Here is a 24,507-nt window from a genome sequence, read left to right as displayed (position 1 = left end):
AGGCATGCGAACGCTAAGCACTCCCGTAAACAGTCGCCCAGGTACGCGAACGCTAAGCACTCCGGTAAACAGTCGCCCAGGTACGCAAATGCTAAGCACTCCCGTAAACAGTCGCCCAGGTACGCAAACGCTAAGCACTCCGGTAAACAGCCGCACGGGCACGCGAACGCTAAGCACTCCCGTAAACATTCGCCCAGGTACGCAAACGCTAAGCACTCCGGTAAACAGCCGCACGGGCACGCGAATGCTAAGCACTCCGCCTTCCTCTTCACACTCACAAAGACCACACGACACAGTTTATCCCCCTACTAGCTATTTTATTCACCGCGAGTAACCCGCTAAACTACTCGTGATTGTGTGGGTCAGCAGACTTTAGCTTATCCCTCGGGGATCCTGGGCTGAACTTATCCTGCCTGCCTCTCCGCTTTCTTCCCTCTGATCAATTAGCCCGCACTCACCTTAGTCCCAATCTGATGCTGCAGAAGCTGTGGAACGGTGATGTTCCCGCACCCCGTGCCCCCCTGTCCAATCAGAGGTCTGGATTTTCCCGCCCTCGGATCACCGCTCTGGTGACGTCACTGCAGTGGTTTATTGGACGTCCGCTTTCCGTTCTTCCCGCTATCCGGCCACTGACTCGTGTTTGTGTGTGTGTGGTTCCACTCGCGGTGGCTAAACAGCCCCTGCCATGACCATGCCATTACAATCCCAGGTCACAGCACCGCGGTGCTCTTCAGCCTCGGGGGTAGGTCGCCCAATTTCCCGGCTGCAGGAAACCATGAAGCTTGATCTCATTAGGGGCTTCTGGATAAAAACCTGTTGGCCAGGTGACCTTCCCTCCCGGCTCTACGTGGGGTGTGTGTGCATTCGTGTGATGGGCGCGCCACATCGGCGCCGTCACTCCCCGGTGGCTGCGTCACGGCGGTGGGCACGGCCCCGATGGAGCGGCTCCGCTGCCGCGGCACCACAACCTCTGGGTCACTGAGCCGCTTCCAAACACCCCCCATGTCAAATACATAAGCAGGAACCTGTATCGTGAGCAGCAGCATTATTTGAATACTCTGCCAAAACAATTTGAATTGTGGAGTGGTGGCACAATTCCGCAATAGCTTTATCATATCTCTGGTGATAGGAAGAATTTCTACAAGACCGAGTTCTAGAGAACCCCTTTACGCGATGTTTTGGTCTACTCTTCCACACTGGGCGGATGTTTCAGGAGAGGAAGGAGTACCCACAATTTAACGCACCGCATCCACGGCCCCTCTCCTAAGTGGGCGTCCCCAGCCCGAATGCTCGCAGGAAGCCCTCCCAGCCTCCCTGCTCGACGAACCAGGCCCCGCACACGTTCACCAACAAGGCGGCCACCACGTCCGTCACGGCTGACTTCTCCGCGTCGCTCAGACGTACGCAGTCCACCAGCCTCTTCGCGAGGGAGGAGAGAGCAGAGCACCACCAGGACCACCACGCGGCCCCAGCTCGCAGAGCCATCGCGGATGACTTCCCAGGCCACGTCCATGAGCAGCCGGCGGTGCCCTCGGTGCTCCACCCACTCCGTGTGAGGAACAGGTCCCCCAGGCAGTTGACCACCTCCTGCACCAGCTGTGCTGGCTAAACCTTCTGCAGCTGCTGGACCTGCAGCTGCTCCTGCACCTGCAGCTACTCCGTCTGTGTCACCAGGTGAGCCATGTAGCCGACGATCAGATCCGCTGTCAAGACGGTCAGCAGCTGCAGCACCTCCTTTTCCTCCCCCTCATCTTCTTCCTCCTCCTGCCCGTGTCTCATTCCTCCTCCCCGTGTCCCACTCCCTCCCCCTGTCTCCCTCCACCTCCCTGTGTCTCCCTCCTACTGTAATGTTTTGCTTTTGCAAAACACGTACTAATTTGTCAGTTACTCCCGAGATATATGGTATTTTAATTGTTTTAACAATCTTATCGATTTCAGCATTGTTGCTTTGCCATCGTGATTTGGCATTCAATGCTCTGTTAATTTGAGCATTATTGTAGCCATTCTGTCGTAGTGCTTCTTTAACGTGTTTAATCTCTCTCACGAGACTTTCACCATCTGACACTGCTTTAGCCTGATATATCAGCGTCTTGATAAGAGAGGATGTCTGAGCTGGGTGATGATGTGATTCTGCATTCAAATAGCATCAGTGTGTGCGTTCGCTTTCTGTAAACGCTGTGTGCTATTTTACCATTTAGGCCATGTCCAAGCAAAATATCTAGGAACGGGAATGTGTTATTCACCTCCATTTCCATGGTGAACTGGATGGCCGGGTTTTGTGCATTGAGATGATTTAGAAAATCATTAAGTGTATCTTTACCATGTGGCCAGGCAACCAAAGTGTCATCCACATATCTAAACCAAAAACATGGTTTCAATGTGCTCGAGACAAGTGCTCTTGTTTCAGAGTTTTCCATGTGCATATTTGCTATAGCCGGAGATAAAGGAGAGCCCATTGCTGCTCCTTCCTTTTGTTTAAATAAATCACCTCCAAAAGAAGTAAGTGTTATTTAAACAATGATGAGCCAGTTTCAGAATATATTTTGGTAAACCTGTATTCTTTACTAGTGTATCAAGTAATTTAAGTGACTCGTTCACTGGAACCTTAGTGAATAGAGAAATCACATCAAAACTCACCAGAATATCATTAGGGTAAAGTTTAATATCTTTATTCACATTCACAAGATGTTCTGAATTTCTTATGTATGAAGATGTCCTCCCGATGTAGGGATGTAATTGTTTAGTTATATGTTTTGCTAATTTATATGTGGCAGAGCGAATTGTACTGACTATGGGTCGTAATGGGATGCCGATTTCATGAATCTTTGGTAGCCCATACAGTCTAGATGGTTCTGAGGCCCTTGGAATTATTCGGTATTGCTCATTCTTAGGGATTAATGAATTTGCAATTATTGCAGTAGTCTGACGTTCTAAAGTATTAATAGGATCTCGTTTAATTTTAATGTGGGTACTTTTCTCTAGTAAATCTTTAATTTTATTATCATAATTGGCTCGTGGCATCACCACAGTAGTGCGGCCTTCATCAGCTGCCAGGATTTTAAAATCTTTATTTAAATGAATCTCTCTTAAGGCTTTTGCTTCGTTCGAGCTAATATTTATTTTTGGTACTTTGCTATTTTCAATTATTTTGGCAACCTCGTGTCTAGTCATCTCTGCCTCATTATGTGGAAGGAGTCTAACTGCTGATTCTACCTCAGCAATTATCTCATCCACTGGAATTGTGCGTGGGGTTACGGCAAAGTTAAGGCCTTTAGAAAGGACAGAGATCATGTCACTGGTTAAAACAGTGTTAGTCAAGTTCATTACGGGTTTGTTTTTAAATTGTTCGTTTTTAGTGGGTATTTGTTTATTATGAAGTCTAGATAATTTATTCATTTGGCTAGTTTTGGTTAGATTAAACACATTATCAGCCGATTGTTGTGTTATGGTCTCGATTATATTCCAATAATGCATTGATCTACTTGCTTATATCTAAGTGCAACTGCCTTAGAGATTCTGAAATGTAAGATAATTCACTCCTGTTGTGCTGTATTCTCTCTATTAATAATCATTTGCTAGCTTTGTGTAGTATTTGGTTAGCTTTAGTAGACTTTGTGATGTGTTATTTTAACTGCGTTTGGTATTAACTTCGAATCTCTGCACCTTTTGAGGAACGTCAGTGAAGATATCAATTCCATCCGCTTGATGCGGAGCTTCTCCAACTTTCTGGTTTTAAGAAAAGTATCCTCCCCATAGAGGTTAGTCAGTTTAACACGTAGGCTTTCGCGACCAATATTATTCATAATAAACGTGTTTGGGTTAGATCGCGTTATTAATAAATGTGTCGTAACCCTCCACCACCCGACACGGCCAATCAGTAAAAAAGTGTCATGTTGACAAAAGACAAAATAGTTCACTACTTTAGCCCACTGGTGTGTTGAAGAGTGAATCCACAACATTTACAATTTTTTAGTATGACGTTTCGCTGGTAATTACATCCAGCATCATCGGGCAATTCGCCAGAATGGTGAAGCCCTCACTCACTCGCGGTCTTAAATAGAGCAGCAGGGTGACATCATTTAACTCATTCAGGTGCAGTGATTTGAGGCGGAGTGGGGGGTATTTTAATTATATAATAGATTAGTAATCAGTCAAATGTTATGATCAGTAATAAGTTGTAGATTAGTAATTAGGTGTAATGTGTATTATTGTAATTATATACTACGTTAGTAATCAGTTAATTAGTATGTTTCCCCACAACGAGGGTATACAGCTGCTCTGACATGGGACGACCCTGTCGTACACCTCTTCTGAAGCTGACAGGGGCAGTGAGCGTACCGTTGACTTTGATTAGACACTGGACTTCAGTGTAGAGCAGGCGGTTCAGTCCCAGGAAGCTGGTCCCAAAACCAAACGCCCTCGGTGGTCCCATTAGGTACCCGTGGTCAAACGCCTTCTCTTGGTCGAGGGAGAGAAGCGCGAGTGGGAGCCCCCTTTCTCTCGAAGAGGGTGCTGAGGTCTCTGACGAGGAAGACGCCATCATGAATTGTTCTCACTGAGACCGTGTGGGCCTGGTCACTGCCCACCACCTGAGCCAATACAGTCTTCATCTTGGAGAATAGCGCTTTGGCCAGAATTCTTCTCTCCTTATAAACGTCTATGCCTGCCCAAGATGAAATCTGGAGAGACCTACCGCGCAGTCAGGGCCGCAGTCGCGACAGCAGCTCCCTGCGTCCCGGGAGCCGGTGCGGGTTGCCGGACCGCGTCACCGGCGCCGTTCGGAGCGCCGCGGGCGCTGTGTCGGGCGGAGTGGCGCAGCGCGTGCCCGTGGTGCCGTCGCCGGGCATTGCGCGCAAGCAGCATCACGTGTCGTGCAGTCAGGGCGGCATGGGTCGGTGGGTGGGTGTGTGGGTCGGTTTGGGTGGGTGGGTCGGTTTGGGTGGGTGGGTCGGTTTGGGTCAGTGGGTGGATGGGTGGGTCGGTGTGGGTGGGTGGGTCGGTTTGGGTCGGTGGGTGGGTTGGTCGGTCGGTGTGTGGGTCGGTGGGTGGGTGGGTCGGTCGATGGGTGGGTGGCCACTCACATTGATTGACAAACATAGAAGCTGCAACCAATATCGGTGACTCTCATGTGGCCGGCCTGAGAGAGCATCACGTTGTCCTGGACGCACACGGGGAGGCAAGGGGAGGTCACGCTCAGAGGCTGCCCTGTGAGCGGTCAGCCAGCAGTGGATCGACCCACGAACAACGACAATTACAAAGGTCCCCTCGTGTAGCCGCTAGCAGGCTGTAGGGCCAAGTGCTGTTAGAAGTAGCTAGTAGCAGCACTGCCTATGCAAGCTGACAATGTGGCACACACAGAGGGAGTGGGTGGCCAGTACCACGGCCGGCCGCCTTTGTCTCCCCCATTGGGCGATGTTTACTACACACCACCGCTACAACAGGAGCGAGCGCGAGTGCGTCGTGGGGAGCGTGCGCGCTCCCAGAGTGCCCTCCGCTATCACCGGCTTTGATGACCGCGTGGACGATGCCGCGGGACTTGGTCTGGGCCAGGAAGCGGACGATTCCACTGGTGTATGACCTCAACGCGGCGTCGTTGATGCGCCAGATCACCGCTCGCTTGCTCAAGTCGTAGAGGCAATCCCGGCGGCGGCAGCAGCAGCAATGACGACGATAGCGATGATGACGGTAATGAAGATGATGATGACGATGATGATAATGACGATAATGATGACAATGACGATGGTGATAATCACGATGACGATGGTGATGATGACGATAGTGATAATGACGATAATGATGACGATAATAACAATGGTGATGATGCGTACTTCAACAGCTGCAGCACGAGGCAGTTGTGTCCGCGGAAGTGGAACGAGTGCAGGACGCGGATGACGCCGTGCAGCTCAGCACTGCCCTCCCCTGCAGCTCCGTGATCACCTTCAGCTCCATCCTCTGCATCTCCATCTTGGTAGGGCTGCGTGCACACAGTAAGTCTGTGGGTCTCTGGGTCTCTGTGGGTCTCTGTGGGTTTATACGTGTGTCTATGGATCTCTATGGGTGTTTGGGGGTCATAGTAGTTTTACGGAGGTTATTATTATTTTTTACTATTTTACTCATTATTTTGTAACCATGTATTTACTTCCATTATCTATTATTTTCTTCATTTATAATTATTACGACTGCGGCCGCTTTGTTAAGACCACCACCACCCACACCATTTCCAACCACACCAAAACACCACCACCCACCCACACCACCATCCCCATCACCCCCGCAACAACCCACTTGATGGGCAGTGCCAGCATCTTCACAGCCACCAGGAATCCCATCTTGTGGTCCACACACCGCAGCACTACTCCCTGCCCTTCCTCGCCAAATTATTCTCTCGCACCTCGAAGTGGTATTGGAGCTGCTCCTGGGGAATATAAAATGGAGCAGATGAGGCAGCAGCGCCGCCACAAGCCAGTCAGTCACAATCACGATGTGAATGTTTAACGCTTAGTGGTAGGAGCAGCAGTGGTAGTAGTGGTTAGTAGTAGCAGTAGTGTGTGTGTGTCTGTATGTGCGAGTCTCACAGGGATATAGTTGTGGGTCTCTGTGGGTGTCTCTGTGTCTGTGCGTCTCACTGGGATGTAGCTGTGGGTCTCTATTGGTGCCTCTTTGAGTCTCAATGGGTATCTGTAGATCTCTATGGGTGTCTGTGAGTCTCACAGGGATGTAGTTGTGGGTCGTTATGGGTGTATCTATGGGTGTCTCAATGGGTGTCTCAATGAGTGTGTCTATGAGTGTCTGTCTTTGTGAGCCTCACAGGGATATATTTGTGTTCTTGGTTGTCGTAGCCATCGTTGTTGATGCAACCGCGGGATTTGCCCTCGTCCATAGAGACAAAACAAACTTGACAGACGTCGGCCAGCTCCTCCTGTCGCTCGGTCAGGCGAGGCAGGAAGAGTGCCAGGATCACTGCACACCTGACAACAACTATGGGTTTTTTTTCTTTACCGACAGAACCAGAGTGTTTCTTACACACCAATAAGCCCAGTAAATTGGCACAGTAGGGGGCACAGGTGGTGCATCAGCCACTCGTCTCAGTCGGTCGACCCGTGGCACCTGTTGGGTCTGCCCCGTGACCTCCTGCCAGCGGGAGTTCGACACTTCACTTGGCTTAAAAGTGCACATAGCCTGGCACAAGCGTCGTTATGATGTCACCGCCACTTAGTGGCGAATGGCGGTTGTTGTGTGTGTGTGTATATTCAATCAGGCCAAGAATGTGTGCACCACAGAGTGAATCTCACTGCGGTACAGTGGACAGGCCATGCCGCGCCGCTGCAACTCGAAGATGCAGCGGCGGCACGTGGCAAGGTGGCCGCCGTCGCCGTGAACCAACGTGCAGCTACGCGGCTCACACTGGCACACCACGCACCCACCCACAACACCACCACTACCCACACCACAACCACCACCCACAACACCACCACCACCCACAACACCACGCACCCACCCACAAGACCACCACCATCAGCCACACCAACACCACCCACACCACCAACACCACCAACCACACTTCCAGCACCATCACCCATGCCACCACCACCTATACCAACACCCGCACCAAAACCACCCACACCACCAGCACCACCCACAACAACACCACCACCCACAACACCACCACCACCCACACCACCACCCACACCAACGCCACCCGCACCACCAACACCACCAACCACACTACCAGCAGCACTACCCAGGCCACAACCACCCATGCCACCACTACCTACATCACCACCACCCACACCACCACCACCAACCACACCACCACCACCACCCACACCACGCACCCACCCACAACACCACCACCCACACCATCACCACCACCCACACCACCACCGCTACCGGCTGGAGTGTAAGAAGGAGAGGCAGTGGTGGAGGTGGTGTTGACGCTGGCACCTGCTCGCCTGTTGTCGGCTATCTTCATGAGCAGCGCTAATACTGAGTGTCTGAGATCTCTGAGTGAGAATCCCTCCACACCAAACACCTCCCCCAGGGGGTCCCCCGCCACACCTCACCAGGTACTGCCTCTCTTCATCGTAAAGTCGCCTCCGCTTGATGTACTGTTCCACGTAGTGGAACACCTGCTCCACAGTGAATGTGTCGCCCTCGGCACCGACCGACTGCAGCAGTGGAAGCATCCGAGGCACCGGCTTCAGGAGTGTTCCTCCGAGCTTGTCAGAGACATGGACAATTCCATGCACTGTATGTGTTCTGTATTTGTACGTGGATAGTAACGACAGTGGATGTACATTCACTCCGAGTCTTTACTGGGTCGTTAAACAGCATGGGGTACACAATGACGTGAAACTTCACATCTACCCTACCTCCGTGCTCCATGCCGAAAAGCCACTGCAGTGGTAATAAAACTGCAACGTATTTTATTCATCAACCTGCATTTTCTTATTTTTCCCAAATTTTAACCCGGGTTGGGCTGTCGCCATCCTGCCCTGGAACCAATTATTCATTCGTGTCTCTAGCAGACCATTGCAAGCCTTGTGTTAGAGAATGGCTCACTGAAGCTGATATCACAGAGCTACTTCTGAGTACCCTTCAAGTGCCCTCTGGTCCGCAGTAAAGAGCAGCACCCTCCCACCTGTCCTTTAAGTAGGAGTAACGTTGGTCATAACAATGTTCTTTTCGTTGAAATTTATCCAAATTAAGTGCAGAACCACATTGCAGCAATGTGATGGTTTATTTTGTGCTGTCAATGACGACAAGGCTGAGATCATTTACTCGCTAGACTTGAGAACCCGTTTTAATCACTTGCGGGTGCCTGTATTCAAACCCAAGTACTCCGTGGTGCCAGTTCCGTGCTATGACCTCTTGGCCACTGGGCCGCCTCTAAACACCCCCCATGTCAAATACATAAGCAGCAACCTGTACCGTGAGCAGCAGCATTCTTTGAATACTCTGCCAAAATATTTTTTATCGTGGAGTGCTGACACAATTCCTCTCCTCAGTGGGCGTCCCCAGCCCAAATGCTCGCAGGAAGCGCCCCCAGCCTCCCTGCTCGACGAGCCAGTTCCCGCACGCGTTCACCAGCAGGGCGGCCACCGCGTCCGTCACGGCCGACGTCTCCTCCGCGTTGCTCAGACGTACGCATTCCACCAGCCTCTTCGCGAGGGAGGAGCGAGCAGACCACCACCAGGACCACCACGCGGCCCCAGCTCGCGGAGCCATCGCGGAGGACCTCCCAGGCCACGTCCACGAGCAGCCGGCGGGGCCCTCGGTGCTCCACCCGCTCCTCCGTGTAGCTCACCAAGTCCAGAACGGAGTCTCTGAACCGCGCGAGGGACAGGTCTCCCAGGCAGTTGACCACCTCCTGCACCAGCTGCGTTGGCTGAACCTCCTGCAGCTGCTGAACCTTCTGCACCTTCTGCAGCTGCTCCTGCACCTGCAGCCACTCCGTCTGTGTCGCTAGGTGAGCCATGAAGCCGGCGACCAGATTCGCTGGCAAGACGGTCAGCAGCTGCAGCGCCTCCTTCTCTTCCTCCCCCTCGTCTTCCTCCTCCACCTCATCATCTTCCTCCTCCCCCTCCTTAGACTCCTTCTCCTCTGTCTCCCTCTAACTCCCTGTGTGACCCTCCTCCCCCGGTCTCCTTCCTCGTCCCCGTGCGTCCCTCCTCCTTCCCCCGTCTCCCTCTTCCCTGTGTCTCCCTCTTTTTTCTTTTTGCTGATGAAGTTTTTTTTTTATTTCCACAAGGTGTAAACGCCGTATCCCTTATTTTGTAATTGTAATTCTGGGCCAAAGAGGTCCCACAAACGTAAACGTTTTGTATTTAAGATATAACACAACAACAATGAATGGCTTAGTGGGTAAAGTAAGACGCACGCCAAAACGGGTGAGTTAAATAAATCCAATCTCTCCTACCGGATTATAGGACGCAAACCAAACTTTGTTGTAACAAGAACATAAAAAAACTGATTCTCTTAATCAGGTGAATACGGTAAAGGGGCTGAGTCTGTGGTTGCCGGTGTGGTGAGTCTGTGGGTCTCTGTGTGGTGACGATGTCTATGGGTCTCTGTGGTGATGGCAATGTCGGGTGGTGGCGGGTTTAACCACACAACATTTATATATTCACGCGATCTAACCCAAACAAAACCTGTACTACGGAGTCAACAACAACGACGTGAGGGCTCTCCGACGCGCGTCTCGGTTGGGGTGAGGGTGCTTTCTGTTGTATATGTAGGTTATGAAAATTTGATGTAAATAATAAAAATTAAATGAAATTTGCATAATAATCCGACATTATGCTAATTGATGTAAGTGCATAGACTATGCTAATTCGAGAGATAATCGTATTAATTTATGCTAGTGTATGTGTGATTATGCTACTGCGAGCCGTTATGATAATTAGGCCCCGCCTCGTTGACGAGGGTCGTTTATCAATCGGGATAATGCAATTAATCGTATGCAGTTATGCAGGTACTGTGAGCATGTCACATTAAACTCGGCTGTGTTGTTTAACTTCGTATTATCGATGGGTATAATACAATTATTCTCGCTTTAACATTTACTGAGTATGTGTTAGTGTGTTCAGCCAGGTCTCCAAGTTCAGATCTCAGCACAGAATACAGTTCTTATGCATAAATTTCAGGAAAGAACACACAACACTTCCGTGTTAATCAATTTTAATGACGATAGTGATAATGACGATAATGATGACGATGGTGATAATGATTACGATGGTGATAATGATGACGATAATAACAATGGTGATGATGCGTACTTCAACAGCTCCAGCACGAGACAGTTGTGTCCGCGGAAGTGGAACGAGTGCAGGACGCGGATGACGCCGTGCAGCTCAGCACTGCCCTCCCCCTGCAGCTCCGTGATCACCTTCAGCTCCATCCTCTGCATCTCCATCTTGGTAGGGCTGCGTGCACACAGCAATTCTTTGGGTCAGTTTAACACGTAGGCTTTCGCGACCAATATCATTCATAATAAAGGTTTTTGGGTTAGATTGCGTTTATTTATAAATGTGTCGCAACCCTCCACCACCCGACACGGCCAATCAGCAAAAAAGTGTCACGTTGACAAAAGACAAACAATTCACTACTTCAGCCCACCGGTGTGTTGAAGAGTCAATCCACATTTACAGTTTGAGTACGACGTTTCGCTGGTAAATACATCCAGCATCATCAATTGCTTGATGATGGTAAATACATCCAGCATCATCAATTGCTTGATGATGCTGGATGTATTTACCAGCGAAACGTCGTACTCAAACTGTAAATGTGGATTGACTCTTCAACACACCGGTGGGCTGAAGTAGTGAATTGTTTGTCTTTTGTCAACGTGACACTTTTTTGCTGATTGGCCGTGTCGGGTGGTGGAGGGTTGCGACACATTTATAAATAAACGCGATCTAACCCAAACACCTTTATTATGAATTATTTGGGTCTCTGTGGGTCTCTATGAGTGTCTAAGGGTGTCTATGGATCTCTATGGTTGTCTCTAGTTTATAGTAGTCTTAAGAGGGTTATTATTTTAGTGAGATAGTTTCAGTTTATATTTAGAGAGTTTTACGGAGGTTATTATCATTGCTGTTTACTATTATACTCATTATTTTGTAACCATGTTGTATTTACTACCATTTATGATCTATTATTATTTTATTCATGTATAATTATTACGACTGCTCCCACTGTGTTAAGACCACCACCACCCACACCATTTCCAACCACGCCACATCACCACTACCCACCCACCCCCCCACCAACCCCATCACCCCTGCCCCAACCCACTTTCCGTGCAGTACCAGCATCTTGACAGCCACCAGGAATCCCATCTTGTGGTCCACGCACTGCAGCACCACACCCTGCCCTCTCTAGCCAATCTTCTCTTGCACCTCGAAGCCCTATTGGTGCTGATCCTGGGGTATCTAAAAAGCAGCCGAAGCAGCAGCAGCGCCGCCACAGCCAGTCAGAGTCACAATCACGATGGGAATATTTAACGCTTAGTGGTAGGAGCAGCAGTGGTCGTAGTGGTTAGTAGTTAGTAGTAGCAGTAGTGCCTGTGTGTCTGTGTGCCTTTGTGTGTGTGCCTGTGTTTGTGTGTCTGTCTGTGCGAGTCTCACAGGGATATAGTTGTGGGTCTCTGTGGGTATCTCTGTGTCTGTGCATCTCACTGATATATAGCTGTGGGTCTCGATTGGTGCCTCTGTGAGTCTCTATGAGTGTCTCTGTGGATCTCTATGGGTGTCTGAATGGGCTCTGTGGGTGTCTCTGTGAGCCTCACAGGGATGTAGTTGTGGGTCGTTATGGGTGTTATCTATGGGTCTCTATAGGTGTCTCAATGGGTGTATCTATGGATGTCTGGGTCTCTGTGAGCCTCACAGGGATGTATTTGTTTTCTTGGTCGTCGTAGCCATCGTTGTAGATGCCACCGCGGGATTTGCCCTCGTCCATAGAGAAAAACCAAACTTGACAGACGTCGGCCAGCTCCTCCTCCTGGCGCTCGGTCAGGCGAGGCTCGAAGAGAGCCAGGATCGCTGCAGACGTGACAACAACAACTTAAATCATTAACTATGTTTTTTTTCTTTACCGAAACAACCAAAGAGTGTTTTTACACACACCAAAAAGCCCAGCAAGTTGGCGGTTGTTGTGTGTCTGTGTGTGTGTCTGTGTGTGTGTTCTGTAGCGGTTAGCGCGCTGCGCTATGAACCTGGCGACCCGGGTTTGATTCCCGCTCACGGCCAACACCAGTGACGATTTTCTGAACCGGTCCCGGGCTTCCCCTAGGTCGACTCAGCCTCAAATGAGTACCTGGTGCGGTGTGTAAACATTGCCACTGGGGAGACAAAGGCGGTCGGGCGTGGTGCTGGCCACCCACCCCCTCGTGTACCGTTCCGGCCTTCATAGGTGCTCGCTAACAGCACTTGCCCCTACAGTCTGTTAAGGCTATATGGGGGATCTTTATCTTTGTGTTCTGTCAGACCAGGAATGTGTGCACCACAGAGTGAATCTCCCTGCGGCACAGGGGACAGGCCATGCCGCGCCGCTGCAACTCGAAGACGCAGTGGCGGCATGTGGCAAGGTTTTCGCTGTCGCCGTGAACCAACGTGCAGCTACGTGGCTCACACCGGCACACCACGCACCCACCCACAACACCACCACCACCCACAACACCACCCACAACACCACCAGCACCAGCACCCATGCCACCACTACCTACACCACCACCAACCACACCACCCACACCATCACCATCCACCACCGCTACCGGCTGGAGTGTAAGAAGGAGAGGCAGTGGTGGAGGTGGTGTTGACGCTGGCACCGGCTCGCCTGTTGTCGGCCGTCACTACGGAGAATAACTTAATGAGCAGCGCTGCCACCGAGTGTCTGAGATCTCTGAGTGAGAATCCCTCCAGACAAAACACCTCCTCCAGGGGGTCCCTGCCACACCTCACCAGGTACTGCCTCTCTTCATCGTAAAGTCGCCTCCGCTTGATGTACTGTTCCACGTAGTGGAACACCTGTACCACCGTGAATGTGTCGCCCTAGGCACCGACCGAATGCAGCAGAGGAATCATCCGAGGCACCGGCTTCAGGAGAATGTTCCTGCGAGCTTGTCAGAGACATGGACAATTCCATGCACTGTATGTGTTCTGTATTTGTACGTGGATAGTAACGAGAGTGGATGTGCATTCACTCCGAGTCTTTACTGTGTCGTTAAACAGCATGGGGTACACAATGACGTGAAACTTTACATCTACCCTACCTCTGTGCTCCATGCCGAAAAGCCACTGCAGTGGTAATAAAACTGCAACGCATTTTATTCATCAACCTGCATTTTCTTATTTTTCCCAAATTTTAACCTGGGTTGGGCTGTCGCCATCCTGCCCTGGAACCAATTATTAATTCGTGTCTCTAGCAGACCATTGCAGGCCTTGTGTTAGAGAATGGCTCACTGAAGCTGATATCACAGAGCTACTTCTAATTACCCTTCAAACGCCCTCTGGTCCACAGTAAAGAGCAGCACCCTCCCACCTGTCCTTTAAGTAGGAGTAACGTTGGTCATAACAACGTTCTTTTCGATGAAATTTATCCAAATTAAGTGCAGAACCACATTGCAGCCATGTAATGGTTTATTTTGTGCTGTCAATGACGACTGGGCTGAGATCATTAGCTCGCTAGAATTGAGAACCTGCTTTGATCACAGGCGGTGTGGATTCAAACCCAAGTACTCCGTGGTGCCTGGTCAGTGCTATGACCTCTGGGTCACTTAGCCGCCTCCAAACACCCCCCATGTCAAATACATAAGCAGCAACCTGTATCGTGGGCAGCAGCATTCTTTGAATACTCTGTCAAAAAATGTTTATTGTGGAGTGGTGGCACAATTCCGCAATTGCTTTCTCATACCTCTGGTGACAGGAAGAATTTCTACAAGACGGAGTTCTAGAGAACCCCTTTACTCGATGTTTTGGTCTACTCTTCCACACTGGGCAGATGAAGAGGAAGTAGTACCTACACTTTAACACACCGCATCCGCAGCCCCTCTCCTAAGTGGGCGTCCCCAGCCCGAATGCTCGCAGGAAGCCCTCCTAGCCTCCTTGCTCGACGAGCCAGGCCCCGCACGCGTTCACCAGCAGGGCGTCCACCGCGTCCATCACGGCCGCCGTCTTCTCCACGTCGCGCAGACGTATGCAGTCGACCAGCCTCTTTGCGAGGGAGGAGCGAGCAGAGCACCACCAGGACCACCACGCGGCTCCGGCTCGCAGAGCCGTCGTGGAGGACTTCCCAGGCCACGTCCACGAGCAGCCGGCGGGGCCCTCGGTGCTCCACCCGCTCCTCCGCGTGGCTCACCAGAACGGAGTTTCTGAACCGCGCGAGGAACAGGTCTCCCAGGCAGTTGACCACCTCCTGCGCCAGCTGTGCTGGCTGAACCTTCTGCAGCTGCTGGAGCTGCAGCTGCTCCTGCACCTGCAGCTACTCCTGCACCTACATCTACTCCGTCTGTGTCGCCATGTGAGCCATGTAGCCGGCGATCAGATTCGCTATCAAGACGCTCAACAGCTGCAGCGCCTCCTTCTTTTCCTCACCTTCCTCCTCCCCCTCGTTTTCCTCCTCCCCCTCCTCCTCCTCCTCCCCCTCCTCCTCCACTTTCAAAACAAAGAGTGAGGACATAATATCAATAACCCGGGAATTTTATAGTGACCTCTTCTTTCCTGATAAAACGTCTATGCCTGCCCAGAATTTCCTAAAGAGCTCGGTGAAAGTACTGTCCTCCAGCAGGGCGTTGTTGAAGTGCCAGTAGGCCTCACCACTTGGTGTTCCACGCAGCCTGAGGTCCAGCAGGATCAGGCTGTGGTCTGTTAGTGATGCAGCCCCTGATGTCAGCAGTCAGAATGCTCGAGACAAGACTTCTGGAGATGTAGAAACGGTCGATCCTGGACTGTGTAGCTGGTTCATTGCCCCGTGTCCGCGTGAAGGTGAAGCTTCGCCGCCTAGGGTGGTGAAGCCGCCACACGTCCACCAGATCGGAGGCGTCCAGAAGGGCTTGGAGCTCTCCCCGGAGATTGGCGTTGCAGTGCCCCTTCCCTGTGTGGTCGAGAGCATCCAGCGTGCAGTTGTAGTCACCTCCCGTGACCACAAACTCGTCCCCTGGAATGCCACCGAGGTGGTTCCGCAGAAGTTGCAGGAACCCGGGTCTCTCACTGTCAGTGGTGGGAGCGTACACGTTGACGAGGTGGATGGCGGTGACGCCGACCTGCACCGTGAGGTCCAGGATCCTCCCCTTGATCACCTCCACCTGGCTGACGGTGTCGGGGGAAAAGTTTGGTGACAGCACGGTTGCTACTCCTGAGGAGGTGTTGCTGAAGTGGCTGATGAAGGGCTTCGCTCTCCACTCCGTCCTCCAGGCAACGTCATTGTCCATGGCGAGATGGGTCTCCTGCACGAACAGCACGGAGACCTTATGCTGCTTTGCAAGGTATCCTACGTAGTATATTCTCAGCGCCCCTCTGCACCCATTCATGTTCAGGGAGGCGTTGCGCAACGTCATTGTGAGTGAGTCGCCCGCCTGTTCCAATGAGTCACCTTGCTGAGGAGGCTCCTTACCCTGGACGTCTCCAGGTCTCTCGATTGTTTTCCTTCCTGCTGGAGCTCTGTGAGGATGCGTCAGAGGGAGACCTCTATGGCGTCTGGCTCGCCATCTTGTCAAGGCCTCCATCACCTTGTTTGGTTTCCTGGGGGTCTCTTTAAAGAATCTCCACAGGTCTTCCTGGCAGAAGATGGGTGCCCGCGAAGATGACCTCTTTGAGACCTGGTTGGTTTCGCTACCGACACGGAGGTCATCATCCGAGTCCCCCTTCTTGCTTCCATGCCCTGCATGTGGGGGCCAAGAGTCGGGGGCCCATGGTTGGCTCCATGTGGCCTCCCCCAGGGGCCGTGGCAGGTGGAATGCTACCGCACGCCTCTTCCACATTAGCAGGGCACTCTGCGAGGCTTGCAGGGTGTCCTTATTCTGTCTTTTTAATTCTGGGCCAAAGAGGTCCCATAAACGTAAACGTGTTGTATTTAAAATATAACACAAACAACAGCAATGAATGGCTTAGTGGGTAAAGTAAGACGCACCCCAAAACCGGTGAGTTAAATAAATCTGATCTTTCCTATTACCGGATTATAGGACGCAAACCAAACTTTGTTGTAACAAGAACATAGAAAAAACTGAGTCTCTTAATCAGGTGAATACGGTAAAGGGGCTGAGTCTGTGGGTGTCAGTGTGGTGAGTCTGTGGGTCTCTGTGTGGTGAGTCTGTGGGTCTCTGTGTGGTGATGGCCATGTCGGGTGGTGGCGGGTTTAACGACACAAAATTAATATATTCACGCGATCTAACCCAAACAAAGCCTGTACTACGGATTCAACAACAATGACATGAGGGTTCTCCGACGCGCGTCTCGGTTGGGGTGAGGGTGCGGTCGCGCCGTCTCCTCCGTACGGATTGTTTCTTCCTTTCCCAACTGCGATGTTCTCGCTCTCTCCTCTCTTTTTGTCTCCACCGTCGCCAACCGTCGGAGCTCGGCATCCGCGGCCCCTCTCCTAGGTGGGCGTCCCCAGCCCGAATTCTCGCAGGAAGCCCTCCCAGCCTCCCTGCTCGACGAACCAGGCCCAGCACGCGTTCACCAGCAGGGCGGCCACCACGTCCGTCACTGCCGCCGTCTTCTCCGCGTCACTCAGACGTACGCAGTCCACCAGCCTCTTCGCGAGGGAGGAGCGAGCAGAGCACCACCAGGACCACCACGCGGCCCCAGCTCGCGAAGACGTCACGGAGGACCTCCCAGGCCACGTCCACGAGCAGCCGGCGGGGCCCTCGGTGCTCCACGCGCTCCTCCGCGTGGCTCACCAGAACAGAGTCTCTGAACCGCGCGAGGAACAGGTCCCCAGGCAGTTGACCACCTCCTGCACCAGCTGTGCTGGCTGAACCTTCTGCAGCTGCTGGACCTGCAGCTGCTCCTGCACCTGCAGCTACTCTGTCTGTTTCGCTAGGTGAGCCATGAAGCCCGCAATCAGATTCGCTGTCAAGACAGTCAACAGCTGCAGCGCCTCCTTTTTCTTCCTCCCCCTCACCTTCTTCTTCCTCCTCCTCCACTCATAAAACAAAGAGTGAGGACATAATATCAATAACCTGGGAATTTTATAGTGACCTCTTCTCTCCTGATAAAACGTCTATGCCTGCCCAGAATTTCCTAAAGAGGTCGGTGAACGTACTGTCCTCCAGCAGGGCGTTGTTGAAGTGCCAGTAGGCCGCAGCACTTGGTGTTCCACGCAGCCTAAGGTCCAGCAGGATCAGGCTGTGGTCTGTTAGTGGTGCAGCCCTGATGTCAGCAGGCAGAATGCTCGAGACAAGACTTCTGGAGATATAGAAGCGGTCGATCCTGGACTGGGTAGCTGGTTCATTGCCCCTTGTCCTCGTGTAGGTGAAGCTTCGCCGCCTCGGGTGGTGAAGCTGCCACATGTCCACCAGATCGGAGGGGTTCAGAAGGGCTTGGAGCTCTCCCCAGAGCTTGGCGTTGCAGTGACCCTTCCCTGTACGGTCGAGAGCATCCAGCGTGCAGTTGTAGTCACCTCCCATGACCACAAACTCGTCCTCTGGAATGCCACCGAGGTGGTTCCGCAGAAGTTGCAGGAACCCGGGTCTCTCACTGTCAGTGGTGGGAGCGTACACGTTGACGAGGTGGATGGCGGTGTTGCCGACCTGCGCCCGGACGTCCAGGACCCTCCCCTTGATCACCTCCACCTGGCTGACGGTGTCAGGAGTGAAGTTTGGTGACAGCACGGTTGCTACTCCTGAGGAGGTGTTGCTGAAGTGGCTGAAAAAAGGCTCCCATTTTCCACTCCGTCCTCCAGGCAACCTCATCGTCCATGGCGAGATGGGTCTCCTGCACGAACAGCACAGAGACATTATGCTGCTTTGCAAGGGACGCTGCGTAGTATCTTCTCAGCGCCTCTCGGCACCCATTCATGTTCAGGGAGGCGATGCGCAGTGTCATTGTGAGCGAGTGGCCCGCCTGTTCCAATCAGTCACCTTGCTGAGAAGGCTCCTTACCCTGGACCTCTCCAGGTCTCTCGATTGTTGTCCTTCCTGCTGGAGCTCCCCTAGGATGCGTCTGAGGGAGACTTCTATGTCGTCTGGCTCGCCATCCTGACAAGGCCTCCATCACCTTGTTTGGTTTCCTGTGGGTCTCTTCGAAGAATCTCCACAGGTCTTCCTGGCAGAAGATGGTGCCCGCGAAGATGACCTCTTTGAGACCTGGCTGGTTTCGCTACCCACACGGAGGTCATAATCCGAGTCTCCCTTCTTGCTTCCATGCCCTGCATGTGGGGGCCAAGAGTCGGGTGCCGATGGTTGGCTCCATGTGGCCTCTGTTGTATATGTGGGTGTGTGAAAATTGATGAAAAATAATTAAAATTAAACGAAATTCGAAATTTGCATAATTAATCCGAAATTATGCTAATTTGTGTACTTATGCGTGTAACTATGCTAATTAGAGAGGTAATCGTATTAATTTATACGAGTGGGTGTGGCTGTGTTAATGATAGCCTTTATGATAATCAGGCCCCGCCTTGTTGACGAGGTTGGGTTATCAATCAGGATAACGCAATCAATCGTGTGCCGTTACGCTAGTGTCAATTCGGCCTCGTTGTCTAACTTCGTATTATTGATCAGCATAATACAATGATTCTCGCTTTAACACTCCCCGAGTGTTCATATTTTAGGTCCCATGTTCACATCGTTCGTTTTAGTTTAATGAGTGTGGATTGGTGTGTTTATAGTTTAGGTTCCCGAGTTCATATCTCGTCGCAGGATACAGATCTTATGCAAAAACTTCAGGAAAGAATCACACGACCACTTCTGTATTAATCAATTTATTTTCTAATTAAACCTTAACTATAATATGTATGTGACTCTCAATCTCGGAACTTCAAAACGGTATCCACAAGGTATCAAGACAGTATCATCAACGACTGTACGATTTCACTTTGATAACACATGGACCCCGCATAAAGCGATTGCTGTTAGTGAGAGAGAGAGTCAGAATATGCAAATGCTATGTTACACAAAAGCTTATACATTATAATATGAACGATCATTATGCTTGAAATAGTCAGCACATTATCACAGGCGACTGATTAACATGCAACGGTATTCATATAAAAAAGACAATCAAACAGTTATTATTTCCAAAGGCATGAATGTAACAACAGATCCACCGGACAGACTATAAGATTATCGAAATGGCTTAGTGTGAGGGTATGCGGCGGAATGTGTTATCTCACGGGAGATTAATTAATTAATTCGTGAATAAGAATGTATGATCAGAAAATCGGTTTAGCACGATTCCTCCCCGGGAGCGTAGCTCCGTGGCGAAGGTGCCAAGGGTTAATTCGTATTGATGGATTGGTTGGTAACTTATGCGATTAGAAGTACAGTCCAAAACAAAATATTAAAGAGGGAAATTATGAATATACTTATAAATGACGGACTGTTATCACACGATCGATGCTTCCACAGCCAGATGGTTCACGGACTTGAGTGTTCGCTTCTGGTTAAGGACCTGTGTATGTTTGAGTGATATGAATTGTTTTGAATAGTCAGTGTTTGGAATTAATTATTTGCGTTGCCATATGCTGAAGTTGGCATCGCTTGTAGGAGAAGTAGCCTCGCTCCCTTTAGAGCGGTGAGGTGTGTGGGAGTGCATCATACGAATCGCCGCCCTCCTCCACGCAGCAGCCAGCCTCTGTCCACGGGGGAGAGTTGCTTGATCGCTCTCAGTTCTGCTCAGTGGACACCTCTCTCCACTGCTGGATGAGCTGCGCGATCACGCTCGTGCTGGTTCGCTGACAGCAGTTTCTCTCCGCTGTTGGATGAGCTGCATCGGCACGCTCCCTCTCTCTGGGTGGAGAACTCGAACGTGCTCGTTGCTGGTTTGCTGAAAGCAGGTTTTTCTCCACTGCTGGATGACTCAAGTCGCACGTGCTCTTGCTCTGGTTTGCAGAAGCTCTTGCTTGGTGCGTCGGTCGCTCTGCAGCTGGACTCAATGTAGAATAATCTTTCAGCAATACTCTGTCTTTCAGCTCTTGGAAATCACACTAGGTGACGCCTCACTACCTTGCGAGTCTTGCCAACGTCAGTGGGTAGCGACGGGGCCACTTTGGCTTCTGCTAGCCGCCTCCTGCTCTGCAGCTCGCCGGCTGGCGACCTGTTGCTCTCGTTCCCGATTGGAACTGCTCCTGAGCCGGCCCACTGGTCGAACTCCCCGCGTTCCGACCTCCTCCGATTCGAACTCCCCGAGTTCCGATCCCCCTGGTAGAACTCCCCGAGTTCCGACCCCTCCGAGTCGAACTGTCTCCCGAGAGTCGACCCCCCCCGGTCGAACTCTGGTGAGCCGACCCCCCCCCCGGGTCGAACTCTTCCGAGTTGCTCCTCCGAGGCGAACTGTCTCCCGAGAGTCGACCCCCCGGTCGAACTCTGGTGAGCCGACCCCCCCCAGTCGAACTGAGGTTTCAATGCTCAGGATCCTCTTTTTATGCCCAAAAATCCTGCCCACAAGGCGAGGTTTCTTTCGATTTTTGCTGTGTCAGGGTTTGTCCGTATGTATCTGCGTCCGTGTGTGTGTCCGTACATGTGTCAGTGTGTGTCCTTGTGTGGATCACCCACGGTATATTCCGTTGTCATACTCCTACCATAAAACCCACAATTAAAACAATCAAATGTTATAAATTGTCTCGAAGGCGCCTCTCTGTCTGGGTGCACAACCTGAGGGAGGGGCGATATTCCCTCCGACTTTCACCGACGCACAAAGAAATGGTTAAAAAGTTTTAAGTTAACATTTCATTTCATCAGAGTTCCATAGTTATGATTCTGTATTAATCCAAGGTCTGAGTCAGCTTCTCGTTGTGGTGTTTGACTCGTGTTTCCCCAAGCGTATACACACTCCTACCCCGCGCTGCAGGGATACAAAGACGGTCGGGATTTGTCTTTCTCTCCGACCCTGGGTTTAACATCACCCTTTGCTTACGTTGCAGTTTTGCTGTGCGCTTGCATTTCTTTTCCTCTCTACTCTTACTTTAACCCTGCATATTATTTGCGTATGGGTGGAGGCTAGAGCATTTATGTTGACTTAGGAAAACCTGATTGTTATAGGCTTCGGGTCAAGTCGTATAGACATTATTAAAATATGGAAATACATTTCATATTAAATTAATAGACGGGTGATGGTTACATTGACGTAGCTTGTGGCAGGGTTCAATTGAAGTGGGTGTGAAGATCAATAACTTTAGCCTACCCTGTCGTTAAATTCCGACTTTAAGTTACTTTAATAGTAATGCAGAACCAATTAGCTTTTTTTGACTTAACTAGATCTAGGCTAACGCAACCTCCCAGTGACCCTGGCTTTGTGTTTACGTCAGCCCTTTGCAATCCACTGCGCTCTGCTCTCTATCTGCTCCCTCTGACCCTGGGAGGGCTCTGAACGTCAAAATCGTGTTAGTGGGTCAAGGTAAATATGACCCCCACATGCCATGCTGAGGCCTGGTTTGGTATTTTTATTCATTATTAAAATTAAAAGAAACAATAGAAATATGTATCTATATGTATTGAAAAATTACTTGTTAATATTAAGATGGAAAAGGTGCCTAGATACAACATTCCGCCCTTTTAAAAATGATCGGTGGTCAATTGGCCACGGGTCATTTTTAAAACAAAGAATCTATGCACTTTTCCATCATGAATCATCAATATTACTCAAGTAATTTTTCCTTACAACGCGCGCACGTCACAACTTATGATTACATTTGAAATAAGAAAAGAAATACTAAAAGGAAGGTAAAACAAGGGGAAATTGTTTAACTGGCTACATGTTATAGGAGATGTCGTTATTCCATGTACCCACGTTCAATACTGTCCGCAATCGAAATACATTTTCGGGTTTGACCAGTGGGAAATTCAACAAAAATCCCACCTGTCCGGTCTGGGAGTCCCCATGTATGGGTGTGGCTGTACCCATTTTAAAGTCAATTTGTACCTGTGTTGTACTGATTGTTTCCAGGGATGCTAATGGTATCACATTTTTTTTTAGTGTTGGGGTTACCAGATATGAAGGAAATTGTCCTTGGAGAAGATCACTGATGCTGCCGCTGGTGCAATGCAACAAGTCTTTGGATCAACTATTGAATTTGCTGTCGAGTATTCTCTTCTTCGTACAGATCTCGGATTGCGAAACCCAATTCTTGGATTGTTAAGTTAACCATGGCGGAGTGCAGGTTAATGAGAACCACGGTGTCTCTCTGACTTTCTCATGTTACCTCTCTGCCACCTTGTACCAAGTCATTGATAACCTGACTGACTCTTTTAGTCACGAGTGTATCATATCTCTCATGGCCAGGTATCTTAGAGTTACCGATGACCCTTCCATGCAACATCATCACATCATCGTCCCGGCTCATCGTCGTGATGGCTTTGGCCTAATGAACATGGCTCACTGGTTCGTATCGGTAATTTATTTTATCACTCCCTTTCCATGTGAGATTGTGTGGCGTGAAGTTATGCTGTGCGTAACCAGGATCAACATACACCACGAGTTTCCGTACTCGACTGTCGGAGTCATTTGTATTCTCCGCAGCCCTGTGCACATCGCTGCCTCTGGGAGTCGATTTGACTCTGGACCACGATTCCCTTCTGCGCTACGATTCGATTCCGTGCCACGATTCGATTCTGGGTCACGATTCGATTCCGTGCTTTTGAGTATGCTGTGTTTCAACACAATTCCCGATCCGTCACGGATATTCTTCTCCTCCACTTCAACACTCTGATCTCCATCCCTCCTTAGTGTGCCCGAGCACAATTTAACATCCAAAGGCTGATGTCTGCATTCATCTGCCTCTTCCACAGTACACTCACGCACTTCCGCGACACAAGGGATGGCATTTATATTTACCAGACAATCAGGTTTTCCTTCCCCTCCCTGCGGTTGGTTATCATCTCCTGTAGGATCACACTTTAATGCAGTTATGTTTCCCTGCTCGATAGGTGTGTCAATTACGGGAGCAACACATTTGCGCTCTCCACCACATTATCAGAACTGGTACCCGACGCATTTATTGTTTCCCAATCATTGGGACCCTCCTGGTTTACCTTGTCAACCGCAGCCTGCTTAATTTTTTTAACGGGTCCATAATTTCCCTGCAGCTCCACGGACACCACTCTCACTGAAAGCTCCCTCTCAACCAATGTGATTGATTCATCACGTGCCCGTGTCATTTTTTGTGTCTCAGCCAAGCTCACGCCTGTCTCCCTATTCCTCATGCCTCTGCTCTCTCCTGGTAAAACTGGTGGGGGAATCGATCGGAAGTGGGCCGATTGTGTTTGATCCCTCGTGTGTCGTGGCATTGGGACCCGGCATGATTCTGCTCTTGGTCTACACACACCGCGATTCTCGCAAATATGCGTCCCTGCACACTGCGATCGCTCCCAGCCTGCGGGCCATTGCCTCGCTGGTGGTGCTGTGTTTCTGCTCACGTGATTTTTATTTCCCTCTGAAACGCTGGTTACATCATCCCTCTCTCTGGGTGTCGTAGAACTATTGTCTTTAGCTCTGTACAGCCAAGCTCTGTGCGCCTTATCCTCTATATGGTGTAAGGAGGCTGTTTCTGGATTCAATACCATTCCCACAATTTATGTAATCTCTGGACTCAAAGACCCGAAAAACATAACTTTGAACCTTTTGTCACCTTCGTGATACTGATCCACATCACCCGCGTAGTACGCTCTTTTAAACCGTAGGAGGTAATCTCGCGGATCCTCGTCTGCGCACTGGGTCATAGATTTTGCAGCATTAAATCCCTCAGACCATGTTAAATATTCTCCAAACTTCCGGCTCACTGCCAGGCTCAGCTTTTTGAAATCGTTCCGAACCTTGTATGAAAGCGACTTTACCCATGGTATAGACTGCTCGT

This window comes from Petromyzon marinus, chromosome 79 (assembly GCF_048934315.1).
Source record: "Petromyzon marinus isolate PM22_M1 ecotype Great Lakes invasive population chromosome 79, UKy_Petmar_22M1.pri1.0, whole genome shotgun sequence".
Classification (NCBI taxonomy): Eukaryota; Metazoa; Chordata; class Hyperoartia; order Petromyzontiformes; family Petromyzontidae; genus Petromyzon; species Petromyzon marinus.
The sequence above is the reverse complement of the archived record's forward strand: the minus strand, read 5'-3'. Positions refer to the sequence as shown.